This window comes from Bactrocera latifrons, unplaced genomic scaffold (assembly GCF_001853355.1).
Source record: "Bactrocera latifrons isolate USDA-ARS-PBARC rearing strain unplaced genomic scaffold, ASM185335v1 scaffold_196, whole genome shotgun sequence".
NCBI classification, from domain to species: domain Eukaryota; kingdom Metazoa; phylum Arthropoda; class Insecta; order Diptera; family Tephritidae; genus Bactrocera; species Bactrocera latifrons.
The window spans coordinates 293,687-313,843 of NW_017535474.1; the positions used below are offsets into that span (position 1 = coordinate 293,687).

Consider the following 20,157-nt stretch of genomic DNA (forward strand, 5'->3'; position numbering starts at 1 on the left):
CGAGTGTTAGTGTATGTGTCTATGTGCAAGGCGTTGCATTCACTTGACGTGTTGCGTAAGCTTTTACTGCTCGCTTCTTTTTGTCACTTAACCAACCGTATTGCCACCGCTGCTGCATGTAAGTACATAAAAGTCGATGAGTGTGAGAAAAACTTGAAATGAGTAGATTTTTCACGTTGCATTTCGATTGTTCTACATGTGTCGACATTTATTGCTGCATGTTGCCACGTCTACGCGCCACTTGCCACTATACAGTATCACTGTAAGTGTTGTTTGCTGGCTGTGAGTGCAATAAATCTTTTAGCGACAGCATGTGGCATGCCACATGACTGCATAAGTGTTGCAGTGAGTGAGCGTGTGTGCCAATGTGTAAAAGAATGACTTTCTTTTGACATAAAAAACTTTTCTAAACGACATTTTATCAGCTTTCTCACCGCCCAACCACCACCCAATCCATCTCTAACCCACACATGCTCATATGCATATCGCACGCTAGTTAAAACGCTTGTGTTGTCTTATCTGCCATACATGTCGCGCTTTGAAGTCATAAATTGAGGGATGTTGCTTGGCAGATGCATATGCACATACATATGCATATTTGCATTCGTGAGCATGTGGCAGCCACTTGACTAATGTGGCACATATTTTATGCGCGTTTTTAAGTGGCAAACACAGATTTGTGGCGCATAAAAACTGGTTGCAGAAATATTTTTTTCCTCCAATTTGTTAGCTGGTAGATTTATTTTATTTGCATAATTGGCAAGATAAGTTGTAAGTTGATAGGGGGCTTTGCTTTATATGTATCTACGTGTTGTTTATATTTTCTRATGGTTGTTGTTGTTGTAGTGGCAGAATTCTGCCGAGTTCACAGTCCTTGGCCGGATAAAAATCTGTATTGTGTTGGTCTTGGGTACTGCAGATCTTGTTGTTGTTCTAAGAATATGATAATATTTTCATAGAGATCTTTCTCTTTTCCTTTTTTTCATCAGTGAGTTTATATGGCAGCTATATGCTGTTATCCGCTCTGCACAATATCCTTGGTGGTTGTAACGCTGCTTTAGACCAAATCGGTCCAAATTTCGTGATGATATCTCATCAAATAAAAAAAGTTTTTCTTACAAGAACTTTTGATTTTGATGGATAATTTTGTATGGCAGCTATATTTTATAGACGACTGGTTGGTTAATTTATATACTTTACAAGGTCTTCGATGTTACCTTTTTGGTGTTCCAAATATGTGTGGCGAACTTAACATGCCTTTTGCAGTGTAGTGACTGCTATATGGAAATTTGATCTGTTTCCAGATAATATCGAGACCTTAATCAGCAGACACTTTTCTAAATAATGCGGCTGGTACCGCTCTTTCACTAGTTTTTATTCTCTCGTTGTCTCTGCTTCTGTGTCTCTTTGTCTCTTTGTGTCTCTTTCTATGTCTCTGTCTCTGTCTCTGTCTCTGTCTTTATCTCAGTAATCAGTGAAGGGTGACCGCTGGAACTTTAGACAGTGTATAGGATTGATTTGTAGTCCGCTTTGATACAATACAATTTTCTTGAACGCATAATCGAATTTTCTGCCCAAAAATCCTACTACTTTTATTGACCGTTTGTTCGCTTGGAATGAATTCATGGTGAACCACACCACGGTAATCAAAGAAAATATTGAGCCACGTCTCAATTTTTGCACGACTTTGACGTAATTTTTCGATTAATTTTTGGAGCACCATTCGCTGGAGTTTTTGACAGTTTCGAAGTCGTAATCATGAACCTATGTCACGGCTTTAATTTTGATGCTTTTAATAGGAGTTCTTAGCCACGTAGCATCTCTTTGCGACCTCCACTCGACTTCGGTTTTCTAAAAAATTCAGGTCTTTTGGTACGAATCTTGCATTGAGACGCTTCTTATAAAAAAAAAAAAAAAAGTTAACCAAAATGTGTTGTGTTGTTGAGCCATAAAAGATATGGAGATTCTCTGCAATCTATCTAATGTCAAAAGGACGTTTCTTTAGTATTTTCGAAGTTTTCGTCGTTAAAAGAGGTGTATGGACAACTTACATGAGTCAAGTCTTCGATAGCTTCACAACATTCAATGAATTCTTTGTCACACGCAAATACTTGTGTTCGTGATAATGTAGACTTCACTTCTGCAACATTCGAGGAAAACGTTTTATCGATTCAGCTGCCGCACGTAGTGTAAATGCACGAGTCCGGGTAAAGTTTGATCAGATGGTTTAATAGATAGAATGTGTGCTATGGAATCGAAGAGGATATAGTATAGATGCATTTACATTTTTGCTACTTAATTTTTAGAATAGTGTCCTATTGCATATGATGCCTCGTGCTAAATCACATCATCCTAGAAAAGGCAATAATAGATATTTTCCATAACATATTTTGCTTGGTTTTCCGATTCTTTCAACATACAGTTATATATCTCTAAAAAATATCGCATATCACAGTTATCTAAAGTAAACAACCATCGTCCAATCAAAAAATCATAACAAAACCCGTTAAGTTTACCAAGAATTTTATAGGCATTGAAAACCACAAAAGTAGCTGTTAAATTAATCAACTTTTATTTGTGTTAGCAATTTCCCAAGCCATAAAATTAAATCGCTTCAACTCAAAGCACCCATAAGAGCCTCTGAAACTTCTGAAAAAAAAAAAAAAAACAAATTACACCACCTCACTTGCCACATTCTCCGACTAACAGCAATAATATTGCGCAACTCCAGTGATTACCTTGCGAAATAACCCTTCCAGTTCGCAGTCGTGTGCGAAAATTGTCAATGTCGTAAAAAAATCTATTAACCGCATGCACACAAACCCCTTCAGCGCTGCGTCATAACAATCGCAATCGCCATAAAAAAGCGTATCGATATCCATCACTCACCAACAATCACCATTCTCATCAACACCCTTCTTCGCTAAATTCCGCAGAATTTGTGCTTTGTTTTTGTATTTTTACTATGTTTTTCTGTTTTGTCATATTATGAACATCCGTGGAGCTATAATAACAGCTTACATACATATTTACCGTAATAATATTGATGTTTCACTTGTCCATTTCGTATGCAACAGGAATTGCTGGGTAGTTGGCAATTGTTAACACCCTACATTAAAGTTTTGTTTTTTTATGAAAATATTAAGTACAAGATACCGGAATTGAACTTAAGCTCTTAAGATACGAGAGAGGTTTGGGGAATAATGGGCTAAGCTGCTTATTTGATATAATTTTCATATTTTCTGGAATAATGGATCATATTCTGATTTCTAGAAACATTATACGGGTTTCAAGCAAATTTCTCTATTTTTATCTACCTATTTGCTCATTTTTATTTCGTGGGTGGAATAGATCAGCATTTCCTGAATACGTTAGAAGTATTTTACCATTGAGAGGTCAATCTGTGTTTGAAGAGGTTTAATTTAGTAGACGTTGTGATATATTTTTTTCTATTGGTTTCACAACAAATACGATAGTGTTGACACACGGATCAAGTCAAGATAGAATGCCTTAAGGACATGTAAGATCGCCAAGATCTTCGGCAAGGCTCACACGATCTCCAAAGGGCTACAGGACGGTTGTTTGTCTACTGACAAATTACGACTTACTGGTTTCACATGCGGGCTTGATGGGCATTGCATCTCCTCCTTCAGTCCGGCGTTATCAATAACTCGTCTTAGTTATCAAGGAACGGTTCTAAGCCTTGCAGTATATAAATTTGTTATCAAGTTTGTCCTAAACTTCGCAAAAAGCATATGACGCATGCTTCAGCTCGAACTGACCTGAAACTCTATTTGACTAAGAAATAATTAGTCTGTTTTTGTATAGCATGACTGTCAGGATAACCTAACCTAGGATGGCAGTGAGATTTAGTGACTCTCTTTGGTACTTCTTATTCAAAGGAAAATATAATCATTTGGAGGGCGTTCGACAAAATTTAGTTCATTCTGTGAATATTGAACGCCATATAATGTTTTATGGGACCAATAGTCTCAGCTGAAAAGACGCTAAGGATTATCTAGCATTATTTCTAATCCTTCCCAGATTTATAGAGCTATACTGTCTCGAATAAGTTCAAAATTTATTATTTAACCTTTTCGGATAAATGAACAATGGAACTCCGAAGAACTCGAGTTAACAACTCAGTTCAATGAAACTAAATTAATCATACAATTGAGTTCTTACTTCGAAAGATTTCCTTCTTCTTCTCTCAGAAACCTAATATACCAAGGTTAGGGTGTGTCGCGAATCAACTTAAATTGATTATCCTGTCTTTGAAGAAGCAAAAAATAAACACAACAGAGAAGAATTGTATCGGAGAAACAATCAACGTGTGAGGAATCAAATCAAACCATCAAAGTGCCGTTATGCGGATGAATGACACGATATCAAAACCGAAACAACAACATACGAACCACAAAACCAACCATAACATCAACTAAAACAATAATCAATATAAAAAAGCAACAAATGCTCGTTTGCACATACGAAACCAATGAAGGGTACCCCTTAACCCACAAAGAAAGCAGCGTGAGCCGGCAAGCCAACTCAGCGACCAGCCATCCATCACATCATCCATCAATGTCAAATTATGAAGTGATCATATTTGGATTTATGCCGCTAGAATAACTGCTTATAAGCTGGCGTAACAAACCGAAGGACAAGCGGAAGCACAAAGCAAGGCACACTCGGAGGACACACGAGTGCTTGCTTGAGCGCAGCAAATACGCCACCGCACCGGGGGGGGCTATAAGAATTACGATTTTATAGCTTTGCCGAAAGGGGTTGAGCGCATGTTATGATATACATATGTATATGAATGCGAGTGTGTGTGAGCCTGGCGAAGGGTTAAACGTTTGCCAACAGTTGCGGCAGTTTTTCATATTTTTTTCTGAAGCCAGAACGGAAGAAGCATAATCGATTAAAGACAGCAGAAAAACTACGGCGAGGCAATGTAGGACCGCAATCACTTGAAGTGGGAGCAAAATGCCACTTACCGCAGGGGCACATGTGGTTGCCAATATGAACAAAATAGAAGGTTAAAGGGTGCGCAAGGTGGAATACAACATAGCAAGGTGCTTTACACACATAGAGACATTATATGGTTCAAGGAGTGAATATGAGTCGGAGCTTAGTTGCACATTTGTGTGCCAAAGCAACGTGGGTGTGGCAGGTTGACTGACGGCAGGGCAGAGAGGAGGCAACACGGCTTACTTAGCTTAACCCGCTGCTGCCACAGGACGTGTTCATAATATTTACAGTTATTGATATTTGAAAAGGCGGAAAATTTATAACGGGCACACACATGCCCTGCACACATGCCCTGCACACATACCAACACACATACACGTGGCACTCAAGCACATTTATTCAATCAAAAATCGATTACATATCTCTCGCTGCATGTGTGTATGTATGTAGCTATGGACTAAAGTGATATTGAATAAATGCAAAAAGCAACAAAAACAGCATAGTCAATAACGGGCACACGCCAACGCAGCATAAGTGCAAGCGGAAGGAGGGCGTTAGTTGACTTTGAGGTTGTTAGTTGGACTCCTGGACTTGTAGACACAAAGCGAACAAAGAGAGTGAGGCGGGCTACGTATGTGACAGGCTTTAAGGACATTTACAGTGCATTATGGCGGAAAAGACTTTAGAGGAAAATAATGTGGCAAGCAGTTTGTTATTGAAAAGCGACTGCGAGCACCGGAAGTCAGGGATGCTGAGCGGTAGTGAGTGACTTACGTGTTCGGTTTGGTGTGTATACATGGGAGTACCTTGTGGCACATATGAGTGGCGCATTTGTCGGTAGTTAAGGTCAATTGCCACATATCATTTGCTTATGTATAACTGAAAGGAAAGACATACTTAGTGGTTGGTGTGACGATTCTTATCCAATGAAATTTTAACTTTCTTCGGGTAAACGAAGGGATTGCAGAGTTTTGTACTTCTAGAAGTGAGGTAGAAGGTGAAGTGGACATTTTCTTCTCCATGGTTTCGAGATTGAAACATATAGGCAGTCATACTTTCGACGAACCAGAGAGCATGATCATCTCAATAATTTTGTGATAGGTTCGAAGGGCTTGGTCGTTTAAAATTTCCTGTGATCGATATAGATATAGGAGTTTTAGGTACCACGCCGTACCGTTGTACTAAAGTGTTGAAGGGAGATCACTGTTGCCGATTGTAACAGCATCGCATTTAAAACCTAACCTACTTCTATATATACGTTTTTTACCCTATCAACATATTCCGAATCAAGATACATTAGATTTTAAATTTCAATTTTAGGCGTTTAGATGAGATTTCGTTAGGAATGTTGTTGTTGTTGTTGTTGTTGTTGTTTTAAAGAGTACCTAAATCCTATTAGTATGACAACGATTACACATACAACTACATATAGTAAGTTGTCAACAACAGGTTCGACGGGGAGAAGGGTCAAATGTGTAGAGTTAGCATGACATGCAAAGCCATGCGGAGACTCATTGCGCGCTGGAGATAATGTTTAATATGTCAGGGTCTATTCTGGATAAGTAGGAGTTTAACCTGCTACACTATGCCGAACGAAGTTGCGCAAGGGTCATTCTCGTTTCTCGTGGCAACTCGAGCGCTTCGTCTGCAGTGGGTGGTGGTTTGACTCCAATTACGCCATTCATTGAGAGGGAGTCGGTGTAGATGTCAATGGCTCTACTGTGAATGACTGTCAGTGCATGTCTGTAGTTTGTTGTGTCTGAAGTTTGGTCGGCGTATTATTTTATGTCGTCGGCGTAGTTGAGGCAGGACCTCTTGATGCTTCTAGGAGATGGTTCCGCTCCAAGCAGGTGACTGCAGGGATGATTTCTGCGAAACTGCTTGGAGAGGAGTTCATTATGAAAAATCCTGCTTAATATTTGGTTATTCCATGAACCCTAATTCCTAGTTCTGTGTCGTTATGATTGAAAAAGCAATATGTTGGCTTCTCACCTCCTTTAGAATGGAATACGTAGAAATGAAGGCAAACCAATATTATATTTTTATCTACACGAGTTTTTAAAGGCGTTTCCGGCGATTGGCTCGTTACACCTGTGTCATCTTTCCCACAAAATGTTTCTCGTAACACCCCAAAAAAAAAAGAAACAAAAACGTCACAAAAACAGCACCTTAACAACAGCAGGGCAATGCGTAAGCGCACCTTTACGGGCTCGTCATGATGACATTTCCGTTATGAATTATAGTCCCTTCCGCGGCAAGCAACCCAAATTTTTATACACAACAAACAGCTGTTGACCTTGTGTGTGGGTGTGCGTGCACGCGTTTTGGCAATTCGATATTGACACGTTGGCGGCAGGTGTTTGGCTGTGGCAGTAGCTCGGTTAAGACGCGCCGTTTGGGGTTCGCAGTGGTGTCTTGAAACCTATCGAACAAAATTGATTTATGCGTAGTGAAGTGGTGACTCGACGTTATTTTAATATTGCCTCATATATTTACTCTGGCATAAATTACGGTTGGTGGACGAACGTGTTTGCTGTGGCTTGGGACTTGCTTAACACACTTTAAATTTAAATTGAAGATGAGAGTAGAAGGTTTTTAAGTAGTTTTTGTTGACTTAGAGTATTTATAACCTATACAGAAGATATAAAGTTTGCCATGAAGTTTGTAATAGAAGGAAATGTTGAAGATCCTATAAATTTAAAGATCAGCGTGACGTGCTGAGTCGATTTAGCCATGTCCTTGTGTCTGTATAAATGCAAGCTAGTACTATAATTTTTGAGATATCGAACTGAAATTTTGGATCGGACCCCTATAGCATATAGCTGCCATACAATCTGAACCATCGGCGTCAAGTCCTTGTATGGAAAATTTTCCCATTTAACAAATTATTTTTGGTATAGATTATTATCCAAGTCCATAGTACTATAATTAGGTAAATTTTTTGGATCGGACCATTATAGCATATAGCTGCCAAAAATTTTTTAACTGACAAGTTTGTCTTCACCAAATTTGGCATGTATTATTTTCTAAAAAGGCAATACAATATTCGAAAGAGTTTTTTTTTTTTAGTTCGAACCACTATGGCATAAAGCTGACAATTTGCTTGATTTATTTTAAAATAAATTGAAACAAGGTTTTTATATTAACTGCCATTTTGACTTAAACATATTTTTAATTCTTTTATAAATTAAAAAATTTTTTATTATTTTTAATTATTATTATTATTATTTTTTTTTTTTAATTTTAATTATTTCTTATTTTTATTCTTTAATTTTTTTACTAATTCTTTTTCTTATTAAATTTTAATTTCTTCTTATTTTTATTCGTTTCAGCTCTCAAAGAACAACGAATTCTTAAGAAACTGTAAATTTCACTCAAAAGTGCGATCACTTGATTCTTTCAGCGAGTAAACGAACTGCGAACAGATTAGTTGCCAATCGATTGTCACTTCGTTCGGGTGTTAGTGTTTACAGTTGTGATTCGCGGTTCTTTAATGCGCTTAAATATAGTGCAAAATGTGCGAAAAGTGTAAAATGTGTAAAATGTGTAAATGTTAAAAAAATGTGCGAAAATAAAAGTCTCTATAGCTTTGTAGTCCAAGTTTAGTGGTGTAAAAAAAAAAAATCGAATTTAAGAAAAATGTGTTTCCATAAAAAAAATTTCAAGTTTAAAAAATCGTGTTACAAGAAATAGAAGCTTTTAGTTAATATATCTGTATGGAAAGTCATTCCAATTGAAAAAATTGCGCCCCAGTAGAGGCCATAATTAAAGTAAATCCGTTCGTTTTTTTAAATTTATTTTTATTAATCAATATCTCAATAAAATCAGTGAAATAATTACATATCGTCATCTGAAATGCAAAATAAGGTATCATCAAAAAATTCGAAATTGTGTGCTTCACTACTTCAAATTACATACATAATATTGCATATGTTCAACATTTTCAGGTTCTGCAGTCAGATGTAAACCAGTTTTAACAGATATTATAATTTTGTTTCACTAATGATCCATTTATTTTGTGTTTCATTCATGCCATTGTAAGTTTGCGAAAATTTTGTTACGTTATTTTGCATTTCAGGTGACGATATATTTTAAATGTGCGCGAAGTGTTAATTAATTGTTGCCGCGCTTGGTGTAAGTGTTAACCTTAATGTGTGCAGTGAGTGGCTGCTTTATTATGCAGATTTGTGTCGGTTAACGTGATATAGGCGTCGCGCTTCGGGTTTAATTCGTTATTAGCAATTAATTGAGCGTAATTCGCGAGTTAGCGGTCAATCATTCAGCAATTGTAGAAAAGTAATCACACGCCATGGAGTTAATACGTGGAAGGCAAGGGTAAGTGAAATGAATTGAAATACTATTAGTTATGTATATATCATTCGTTCTAATTCTATACCAATTATCAACTATTTTGTCGTTTGTTCATTATTTCATATGGGGTATGTCATATATGAAGTTTTTAACAAGTATTACTGTCTTTAAAAGAAGTTAATGCGGTACCCATTATTAAAAAAAAAAAATTATCCCTCAAACTTCGAATAATTTTCTGATTCATACAAACTTTGGAAATTTGGAATTTTTTTTTTTTTGGTAAACTAACGAATTTTAGGAAACGAAACCAGGTCAAAAAATATATACTTAATGAGACCTATTTTTTGTTGTTTTTGCCGAAATTTATTACTCTTAATTTTCTTATTTAGAATTTCTTTATTGTTCATAGCATATCTCAAAAGTTTTTTCCAATACTGGAAGGTGTATGTGTGTATGTAAAGTGTTTTTAAAAATTTTCAAAAACTACAAACTGGGCTGTAGAAGCTATGTACAGTTATAAAATGCAGAAGCTCTCAGTTTCCACACGTAAATCCACTTGTATAATAATAACTAATAGCCTCTGAGGAGTCCGTGAAAATGCATATATTTTTCTGCTTTTATATTTTGCCACAGAGTATAAAAGTTTAGTTCATCTAACGGCCTTATGTATCACCTTAAATTAATAAATATAGGGTTAAATATTTAAGTACATATAAAATGCTAAAACATAACCTTATAAATTAACAAATAAGGCCTGTTAGTTGTATGGGGTCTAGTGCGAGTTTTCACCCGATTTTATTCATTCTAAACACAAATATGTACTGGTATATGAAAAACACTCTTTTCCAACATATTAGGCGATATATGCTATATAAAATGACCGAAAGGTCCAGATTGTTTGTCTTAAGTAGATGGGAGCTAAACAAACATACTACTATAAGGAAAGGATTATCTTTAAATTATAATTAATAATTATATCTCATACATCCCATTATATTAGTAGCTTCTTGATTTATGCAGTAGACCGATTTCGCTCGTTTTCACAAAGTAACATAAAAATTTCAGGAGAATGGCATACACCAAATTTGGTTTAAATCAATAAGAATAGTTTAGATATAAGTGTTTTCACCTAAAAGTGGGCGGTGCCACGCTCGTCGTCGCTGCACATTAAAACCCTATCATACCAGATAACATTTCTTGTCTCTGTTTTGATTTATCGTACTGTATGTAGTTCGGGTATATGTAGAGGGAGAGAGGCTATGTTCTGATTTCATCCATTTTCACATTATAGGTAGGAGTTCTAATACCATAGCATTTGCGCTAGGTGAATTTGGTGGTTCTTGCTACTGCGATCAACTTTGCTAAATTACAGTTCTATATCTTAATTAATAGTTATAATACTTGGTACTTTCTTGGTTTTCAGGTAATGCCGTTTTGTGGGCGTGGAAGTAGTCCGATTACGCCCGTATATGAACTCGTAATTCTCTTCTTGTTGAACGGGCATACGAAGTTTCGTCAAGGTATCTCAATTTTTACTCAAGTTTCAGTTTGCATGAACCGTCGGACCGTCGTCGGCTGATGCCACCATATAAAGAGCATTACCTTAGTGTCACGGAGCTCTCCTTCAGCTAGAGGATATTCATCATAAACTTTTACCAAAAAACTATGACTTTTGGTTAAGGTTTGTTTAGATTATATGGCTAATCCAGATATGGCACTTAAGCCACTATATGTAGTTCTTTCGAAGTCTTTAAAAAAGAACTCATATGTTTGACCTTAGAAGCTAGCAAAGAGCACAGGACCAAAAAGCCGATTAATTTCTATTCGCACCAGTGTTATGGAATTTTTGAGAGTTTTTAGGTCGTGATCGCATAAACGCGGGACAATCAAGATAGAGGTGTTGAGATGTTTCCAAATCGTCTTCTTCCATACAGTTTCTGCTGCTGTCGCCCAGCAAGATTTTAAGTCTTATGGAGGCCGATAGGATAATGACCTTAGAACTCCCACAACTAGGGAGATGCTAGCTTTACCGAAGGCAAGAAGCTCTGTGGATCTCTTATGATCCATCTTGGGTGTAAAAGACCTTGCGACATCACATGAGCCGATGGTATCCCAATACTCCCAGTAGTAAAATACTGGAGGAGAAAGGAGCACCGAACTGTTCTCATTCTGTTGATAGTTCATCAGCTTTACAGCTGCCTGAATAAAGCCATAGGAAACGTTAGGAACAGTGCCGGTTTATTTCTTGTTTGCAATCACTTAGTATTCTTAATGAATAAACTTATATAATATAAGCATTTTGCGGTTGGGGCTGGACCCCATTCAATTGAAAGATGAGTTTCATTATTTGTTTCGATTTCATCATTATGAGACTACTGTATGAATTCTCTAAGATTTCAATGGTGATGAAAATAGGGAGGACACCGTTCTTTGAAGATCAACCCAATCACGCCCGACATAGTTTTCGGCTCGTTGGAAGAGTTTTCGACAGCGTTTGCCTCACAATATCTTGTTGTTATTCTCCAGAGCGAAATCTCAACTGAAAATATATATAATTTCAACTGAATAATAATACCAACTTAGATAGAACATAATTATACTTACTGAGGAAGCATTACGTTGTAACCAAATTTTATCTAAGTTTGCGAAGATTGAAATATATACCTAATTAAAGATAATATAGGACACGATTGAATGTTTTCTGTAACCACTACACTGTTTGCTCACAGTACTGCACTTAGTTCGCTTATATTATATCTATCTGTCTGTGCCTGCATATGTCACATTTTCATTATTACAAAAACATATTAATTTGCTCTGCCATCCATCTTCCGTACCTTCCACAACCAATCTAATTCACTTAACGCGCCTCAAATCACACCAAAGTATCGCATTATCCAATTACCACATGACTCAGAGAACAGCAACAACAATGATCAATGCTATAAAAAATTTAAGGAAGAAAAAAATTACGAAATTTGCGAAAATTGACAATACGCAAAATAACGGTACGGAAAATCAGCGACCCTTTACGAAGATGGCAAACAACCCACGCACAAACATACTAACACACACATATTGGCAGAAATTAGCGTTCATTTTTGTTGTTGGCGTGTGCCTCCCGCTAAGTCATATTTATAAAACGCATAATTTTTTGCTTCCGCGGCAACGCTGCCCTCATCAGCGGCGGTAATTTGCAATTTGAACGCCTTCCTGAAGGCAGAAAAAAGACAATAGAGGATAAGGGGCGTGCGCAGGTTGCGTTTGAGTTGAGGTTCAGTAGTCCGCGAAATTCCGTTGAACGCGCATTTTTACTTGGCTGCTTTCGCGATGACGGTTTGTTCATATGCCGTCATACATACATATATACACATGCAGTGTGTGAGAGCTCGCGAATACCACCAGCGGCTCGTTGGGTGCCCTGGTCGCTTGAGCGCTTCCGCTGTCGCCAAGTCCTTAGCCATTTTTCACTCTTATTCATTTAACGCAGTCAACATTTGTACCCCCAACCACAAATACATTCGCACAAATGTGTGTATTTGGGCTTGTTCCTCGCGACAACCACACGCCAAAGCAAATTAAATGAAATTTCTGCAATGACATGAACTTGTTTATTTTGACATACGATGCCGCATGCAGCGCTTCATGGTAGTCAGCGTGTCTTCCTGCCATCCTGTTCGGCGTGACCTGTTGTTGTTGCTGTTTACCTTGTTCTATGCATATTTCACCGCCTCCGGTACAAATTGGTATATGTTCTGTGCTGACATGTCCCCTGAAGTGTGCACGGCTCATTGTGGCGCTGTGATGGGGGGAAGAGGTAAACAATATTTGTGTTTGCACTGCGGTAACCGCGGGAACGTTTGCCTTGTTTTTATTTGCCCGCAAAAAGAAAAATAGTGGGTCTCGCGATTGTTTGAATGCGAAAACGCGACAATTGTGATTAACCGCAACGATTCATCTTCACTGCGAAATTGCGAGCTTCAGTTGGGGGTTGACATATTATATATATATATTTTTTTTTTAGAAAAGTTGATGTCGTCAGAAAGAATCCATATTAATTGAATTTTTCTTGTTACCATAATACATTTATATCGCTAATCTTGAATATTACGATTATCCATTTCCAAAACATATTTGTGAAATATTTTTGATTGAGATTTGAAAGCCTTTATTTAAATCAGTGTAAGCATTATGGCTATCAAAATTTAGTCTGAACTTCACGAATATGTAGTTTTACGGAAGAGTTAGTCCACTTTATGGTTTTATTATCTCACGTTCGGTTAGGTTATGCTAGGTTATATCCGTATACTGGTCCTAGGTAATATCATATGGAGGTTCATTGAAATTTGAGCTTACAAGACGTCAACGCTTTATGCGTACTTTAAGAACGACTTGATACTTAGTTTTGATACGTCATCTGGTCCCATGTACTGCGAAGCTTCTAAATGTCTGAGACTAGTTTTAGATAAGATTGGACGGAAGCAATGCTTCTAATGCCTACTTTCCAACCACTTTAGTGACCTGCCACAAGACCTGCCTGTAGTCCTTTCGAGACTACTTGAGTAAAAAGCATACGTGTTTCTCTTCGTCCTTCTTGCACATGATTTTGGCGATGCTGCATGTCTCCCGTTTCTTCTCTCCTTGATCCGTTTGTCAGCTCTTTCGGGAACTTCATTGCATTTCGTTTTTATCGACTTCCGTATTTCCTATATCTGATATAATCTTTACTAAAACTTGGTTGGTTTGAGAACAGAGTAACCTTTTGTAAAAAATTGCACAATTTGAAGAAAAAAATATAGATTACACCGTTCCAACGGACACGAGCTCGACCCATTTTTGAAGCGGGTGGTGACTGGCGACGATAAATGGATCACATACGACAATATCAAGCCGGGCCAGGAAGGTTCATCTGTGTGTTCGGTGAGATGGGAAGGGAATCTCACTATGAGCTGCTCCCATATGGCCAGACGATAAATTCTACCATCCCAGCCCAGAGTTGGCCAACGGGAAAGGTGTAGTGTTCCACCAGGACAACGCTAGACTACACACCTCGCTGATGACTCGTCACACGCGGTTTTATCGCATCCACCAAATAGCCCATACATAGCGCCAAGTGTTTACCACCTGTTTCTGTCCATGACGAACGCCCTTGTTGGTGTAAAGTTGAACTCAAAAGAGTCTTGTGAAAAGTTCCTGTTCGAGTTCTTCACAAATAAGAAGGGGGGTATTATGAAGTTGGCGTATATTTGAACTAAATCCGATCACTGTACTTCGTAGATAACTTAATATACCCGAAGCGGGATTGTCAGCATAGGACGGGGCGATATTACCCCGTCTTGGTGGCCAATCGACCTTCCCTAAACGCGAAATTGTCCACCTGAAATGTTCTCTGTATAAATCCATTAATTGATGCGATGTGTGAGAAGTGGCGCCATCTTGTTAAAACCAATTGTCCCTGAGATCACGAGTCTCTATTTAAAGCATCAAATAGTCGGTTACCACGCGCGTAACGGTCACCATTGGCGGTAACGTAATCACCGCCATCATTTTTGAAGAAGAATGGAACGATGTTTTTACCGGCCCACAAACCACATCAAACCCTTGATTTTTTTTATTATATGTATGCGTAAACAAATGATTTCCCAGTTTTGTGTGGCAGTATACATAAAAATATATACATATGTACATTTTCATATACTATGGCACATCAATTTGTGCCACGCACCAACATTTTTTGTCAGCCAATTTTTAATTTGCAAAATCTCCAAAGCCACTTGCAGCCACCATCGCCATTGTGAACAGATTGCAAATTTCTTATTTATGTATTTTTTCAAAATTTGCTTATTTATTGAATTAAATTGTTTTCACCTTAACCTCAAAGTCGTGCTAAAATTTGCTCGAGCCAACCAGATGACTGTGCTGATTCGCTGATTGCATATGCAAACGAGCTACGAAATAAGAAACCTAAGCAAAAGCGAAGGAGCTGACATGTGGAATGAGTGCGCGCGCATATGGCTTTGACAACTGCAAATGAGCGGTTGGGGACGGGCGGAAGGAAAGTAAGAAATTTACAAGACGATTGCAGATTATCAAGGAAACCTTTGCCATTGCTTTTCAATCACTTAACCCACACCCGCATTTCGAGCGTATGGGTTTATCGGCAAGTTGATGTCGATTTCATATTCAAAACACTCCAATCTATGCAAATCGTGCGCCAACACACATTCCAAGGCATATCCTCAGATGTTCGTGTGTACATATAATATAAGCATATAAGATGGCACGATATGATGATGGTCCAACGGATGAATGGATGAATATGTGCCCGGTTAGGGTTTCACTCGTTTCATCCACATGCCACACGTGCAACAGCTTGGCTTTGCTGTGGTTATTTCACGCCGCTGCTGCGTCATAAAATTTATTTATATAAGTTTTAGCTGGCAAACTTTAGAGGCTTCCGAGTCGAAGCTCCAACCCCTGATACGTTGGACCCACTTATCCGTGCGCTTACTGGGCGTGTTAAGTAACCAAAGTGAAGACGGACGCATATTTACATTTCTATTGCAAATGGACGCTGCGGCTATGTTTAGCTTGGTGTGAGACTGCAACGTCTTTGCTTTGGCTTTACAAATTCTTTAAGATGTTTTCGTCATCGACGGCGGCGGCCGATGCGGTCTCACAGACTGTCGGTCGCCTGCGACTGCGGTTGGACGCTTGTGGTCACTTTGACGACGCATTGATGATTGCATAAACGTTGCTCGGACATGGGTTGGATGGCTGGGTGGTTGGTAAGGGTCAGCTCTGTTGCTTGATGTCGTCCTTTTTATGATGCCTTACAAATAACGGCGCATTGCAGCTAAAGAAATGCAAATTCTTAAGTTAATTAAAGTGGTTTGAGGTTCTCTGGGTTTTGGCGGGGGTTTGAGCGTTGTTAGGTCACATGTATGCGGTCCGCCTACCATGTTTGTTTGTCTTGTTTAACAACTTAATGGATATTCAGAATATTTGGCACACACACAAACAGTGTCGATAAACCTTCAGTTGTAACTCCCTCTGAGAGTTTGAGTTTTCTTTTGATTTAATTCGAACATTTCAAATGAATTTTAAATGTCTTACAAGTTATTCTCCATCCACAGCATAAAAACGATATTATTTGTTTGCATGTTTATGGCTCGTGTTTGACCAGTCGAAACCAAATCAAAGCCTTTTTCGAAATGTTCTTAAATCCTTGTGGCGAGCACTTAACCCCCCACCATGTTCAAACAGTTAACAGTTCGCTTATTGACAACCGTTATGCACGACCTCTAATCCTTTCCTGCAGTTTTCCAATTTACCACTTTCATACTTATCGGATTTTATGCGCCTGCTATTAAAACATTGCCGTTATTTGTTGGCTAACGCTTCTGCGGTCACTTTGAGATTCACATCACGTGACTTCTTTCAATTAAGCGCCGCTACCCATTTGCGTGTATGCCGCGCGTCCACATTGGCGACTGTCCAAATGCGCCTGCCACAACTGTACAATTTAATTAGTGAGCGAGCTGGCGAGTGAGTCTTTTGCCCAACACAAAAAATATAGTATATATGAGTTGACCAGCGAAAGGGTGTCCAAGCCACTTAAGCTTGCAACGCGCGCGCGCCTTTTCCCCAAATCTCCACCCTACGCGATACAATGCCACATTTAGAGACTATAGTTCCACCTGCTGCATTTGGTGGCGTACGTTTCACACGCGTTAAAAGGGTTATTAACTCGTCAAATGGCCTTAAGAACCAAAAACAAAAGTTTAGGCGTTAATCAAGGGGAGCGCGTGGAGGAATTTGTGTGTGTCATGTGTGTTTATTTGATCCCTCCCACGTATTCGCTTGTCAACGGCAAAGGGTTTTAGAGTTGCTGGTTTGTTATTTGTGTTGTTGCGCTGGCAATGCCAAGGGTTAATCAAATATTTTGAGCGTCCGAGCGCATTTCGCTTAACGCTGATTGTCATTTAGCTTTAAGGCTTTTTCATGCCACCATTTTGATTTAATTTATTTGCTATTGTTTTTTGCTGCCTGTCGAAATTGAAGCGATGCGCGGTCACGCACCGTTATTTACCAGTTCACTGTGCCAAACCATGTCATTTCCTTTTATCACTCCACATACGTGTTCATTTATAGATTTGTCTAACTGTATGTCTGGTGAAATGGTGCTCCCCTTAATAAGCGCTGATTAAAGCCTTTGCCTTCGTTGTCGTTAATTCCGATTACATTTATGCACCCTCAGCGGGTTCATTTGGTAGGGTTGCATGCCGATAATATTGTTAATTTTAATGTGTTTTGATATGAAATGCTTCGCTATAATTAAAGTCAGAAATAATTACGATGAGTTCATCAAAACGAATGTGTCACGCAGTGTTAATGTGTAAAGAAGTAATCTACTTTTGGAATAATTAATTATTGAGTTAGCGAGCCAAAGTATTTATATTTAGTAATGTTTGGTTAAATCAATAAATATGTATTTTTTGTATCATTAAAATAATATTTTTAGAATGATATTATTTAAAACAAAGAAGCAAGGAGGAATTGTAAGAACCTTAAACCCACAGTTTTCTTTTAAATTTCTATGCGAAATCATTTCGAACAATGCGTTGCGTTCAAACAGTTCAAATTAGTTGAGCTCCCGGATGGGAAGATTCTTCTATTAAACGAGAAGAACCAACTATTAAGGGGTTACATGGGTTTACGGATTTCAAAAATTCGAAACTCGATTCTCCAGAACATTGTCCTAAATTTTCCAATTGTTACGCGTATTAGTTTCGGAGATAAAGGCTTCAGAACTTTTGCGTTCGAGGCAGGCTAGGAAGAGTGCGGCGTCTTTAAGAGCGTTTTTCTTGAAACTGTGTAATTCAAGTCGGTTGGAAAGATTTCTCGAGAACAATTCAACAGATCTTCATAAAAATTTATACAGGTATTTGAAATACAATTCTTTAAGACTTGAACGGAAGATTTTTTTTTTTAATATATGAACTCATTGTTTAAATATTGTTCAACGAATGGATAGTTTATGGTTCATTATTTCCAGAAATAACTGAAACAAATGTACTTTTTCATAATTTTGGTGATTGTATAATTTTTTTCCGTGGCATACTCTCCACGCCTAAAGACTGCAGCATTCTTAAGCTAGAAGGTAACTTCCGGTTTCTAATTTCAAAGATAGCTTACGACAACTCAATGTTAAAAAAAGTTGAGGTAGTTTGCTCCGGTAATATTCTCTGAACCTGCGCTAATAAAGTAAGAACTTTTGCCACGTTTGGAATCTGTCTCTTACAAAATTTTCGGATTAGTTTCCATCATCTTTTTATTTAGTCTGCATCCCTAATCCTCTAAGCACACTCTTAGATACATTGTCAACTAATAAATAAACCTTTTTTTCATTTCTCTAACGCATTGGCGTTGCTCCAAAAATGTACCTAAAAAGGATTAAGTCCCTCTCCAAAGCCACTCCACTGCCAATTAAACAGACGCTTTATTTATATCAACATTCATTATTATTATTAGCCAACGATTTAATTTAGAGTGCCATTTTCGGAAATTTATGGTGCAAAGAAAGCCACACAGTCCATAATCTCAACGCCAGCCAAGGCGACCTCATAACTTCGACTTATAATCAGAAATTATGGCGCGTTGCGGGCTTTGCGGCTGGAAGATGAAAAGAGAAGAAGAGCGTGTGAAGCGCTAAACCGGGGCCAAATGCAAATTACACAGACCGAAGCAACAACAACGCCAAAGGACACCAAACAATGCAAAAGCAGCACAAAACTACTATTTTAAATTAGCGACGGTGAGTAGGAGGAAGTGGTGGTTCGAACAATAAAACAACACAATAAATTTGTGTAAGAAAATCTAAACAATTACACACCATATAGGATATGGCATGCGCTTAAAAGGATAACACAAGAAATAGTCCTTTTCGCATGAAGACTCCAATTCACCTTCGGCCTAGTATGTGTGAAGGGGGAAGGAGTGGACGCATATGTGTTAGCCGCACAACACAAACGCTTGGCAACCGGGCAAACTATGTAACAATCAAATTCGGCGGACACACTATTTCAGGGTTGCATTCTCATTCACATTTTATAGCCTCATCTATTCATCCAGCCAATAAAGCAGCCGACTACCGAGCTTTGCGCCGGCGGTGGCGGTGTAATAATCATTTTGGCTACCATCACTCGGCGTTCTGTGCATTTTAGCGAGCGCAATTTATTTTCCATACCAATTTCATACGGAATACCACAATGAATAACAACAATAAAACTACAACAAAAAGCATGCATGTAATAATATCGGGCTACTGCAAAGCACAATAAATACTTCACTACAAAATACAACAATTTTAAATCCCTTATAGACAGTCTACATTTGGGTGTTTCGCTGGCGGAAGGTGTGAGCCGAACACACACATACAGGCACACAGTTAGCTCGCTTATTGCGAAGCTTTGCATGTACTTTCATTTTCTTCATAGCCACAATTTTTGGTGCTTCTCTTCGCATCATAAAATTAGTCTTTAGCTGGCTCCCAGCCCTCTCCCTCTTCTTCTTGCTCTGTCTACATATCGGCGGTCGCGGCGACCACACATACGCGACCATAAAAATGTTGTGCGGATATTCCTTGGTAATGGTTAAAAGCATGAATCAAAGGGTAAATGGCTCAGCGGCTGAGTTACATACTCAAATGCCAATGGAGAGTCTTGCTTATTGTCTCGCGGTGCGGGAAGCTAATATCCCAGAAATGGAAAGCTTAAGCGTTACTTTACAATGCCCACGTTGCTGTAAGTTAGAGCGTTAGTCGCAGAGAAATTGGTTTGTTCTTGGTGTGTGTTAGAAGCATAAGATTGGCCT

At 38.4% G+C, this 20,157-nt stretch overlaps 1 long non-coding RNA gene across 1 annotated transcript in view; it reads left to right on the forward strand.

Annotated features, from left to right (window-relative positions):
- The first annotated feature begins 9,099 nt into the window (after positions 1–9,099).
- LOC108967707 overlaps positions 9,100–20,157 on the forward strand; it is a 112,329-nt gene continuing 101,271 nt past the window's right edge. Inside the window, exon 1 of the long non-coding RNA XR_001993276.1 lies at positions 9,100–9,306. This is a non-coding gene — a long non-coding RNA (uncharacterized LOC108967707). The remainder of the gene's footprint in view (positions 9,307–20,157) is intronic.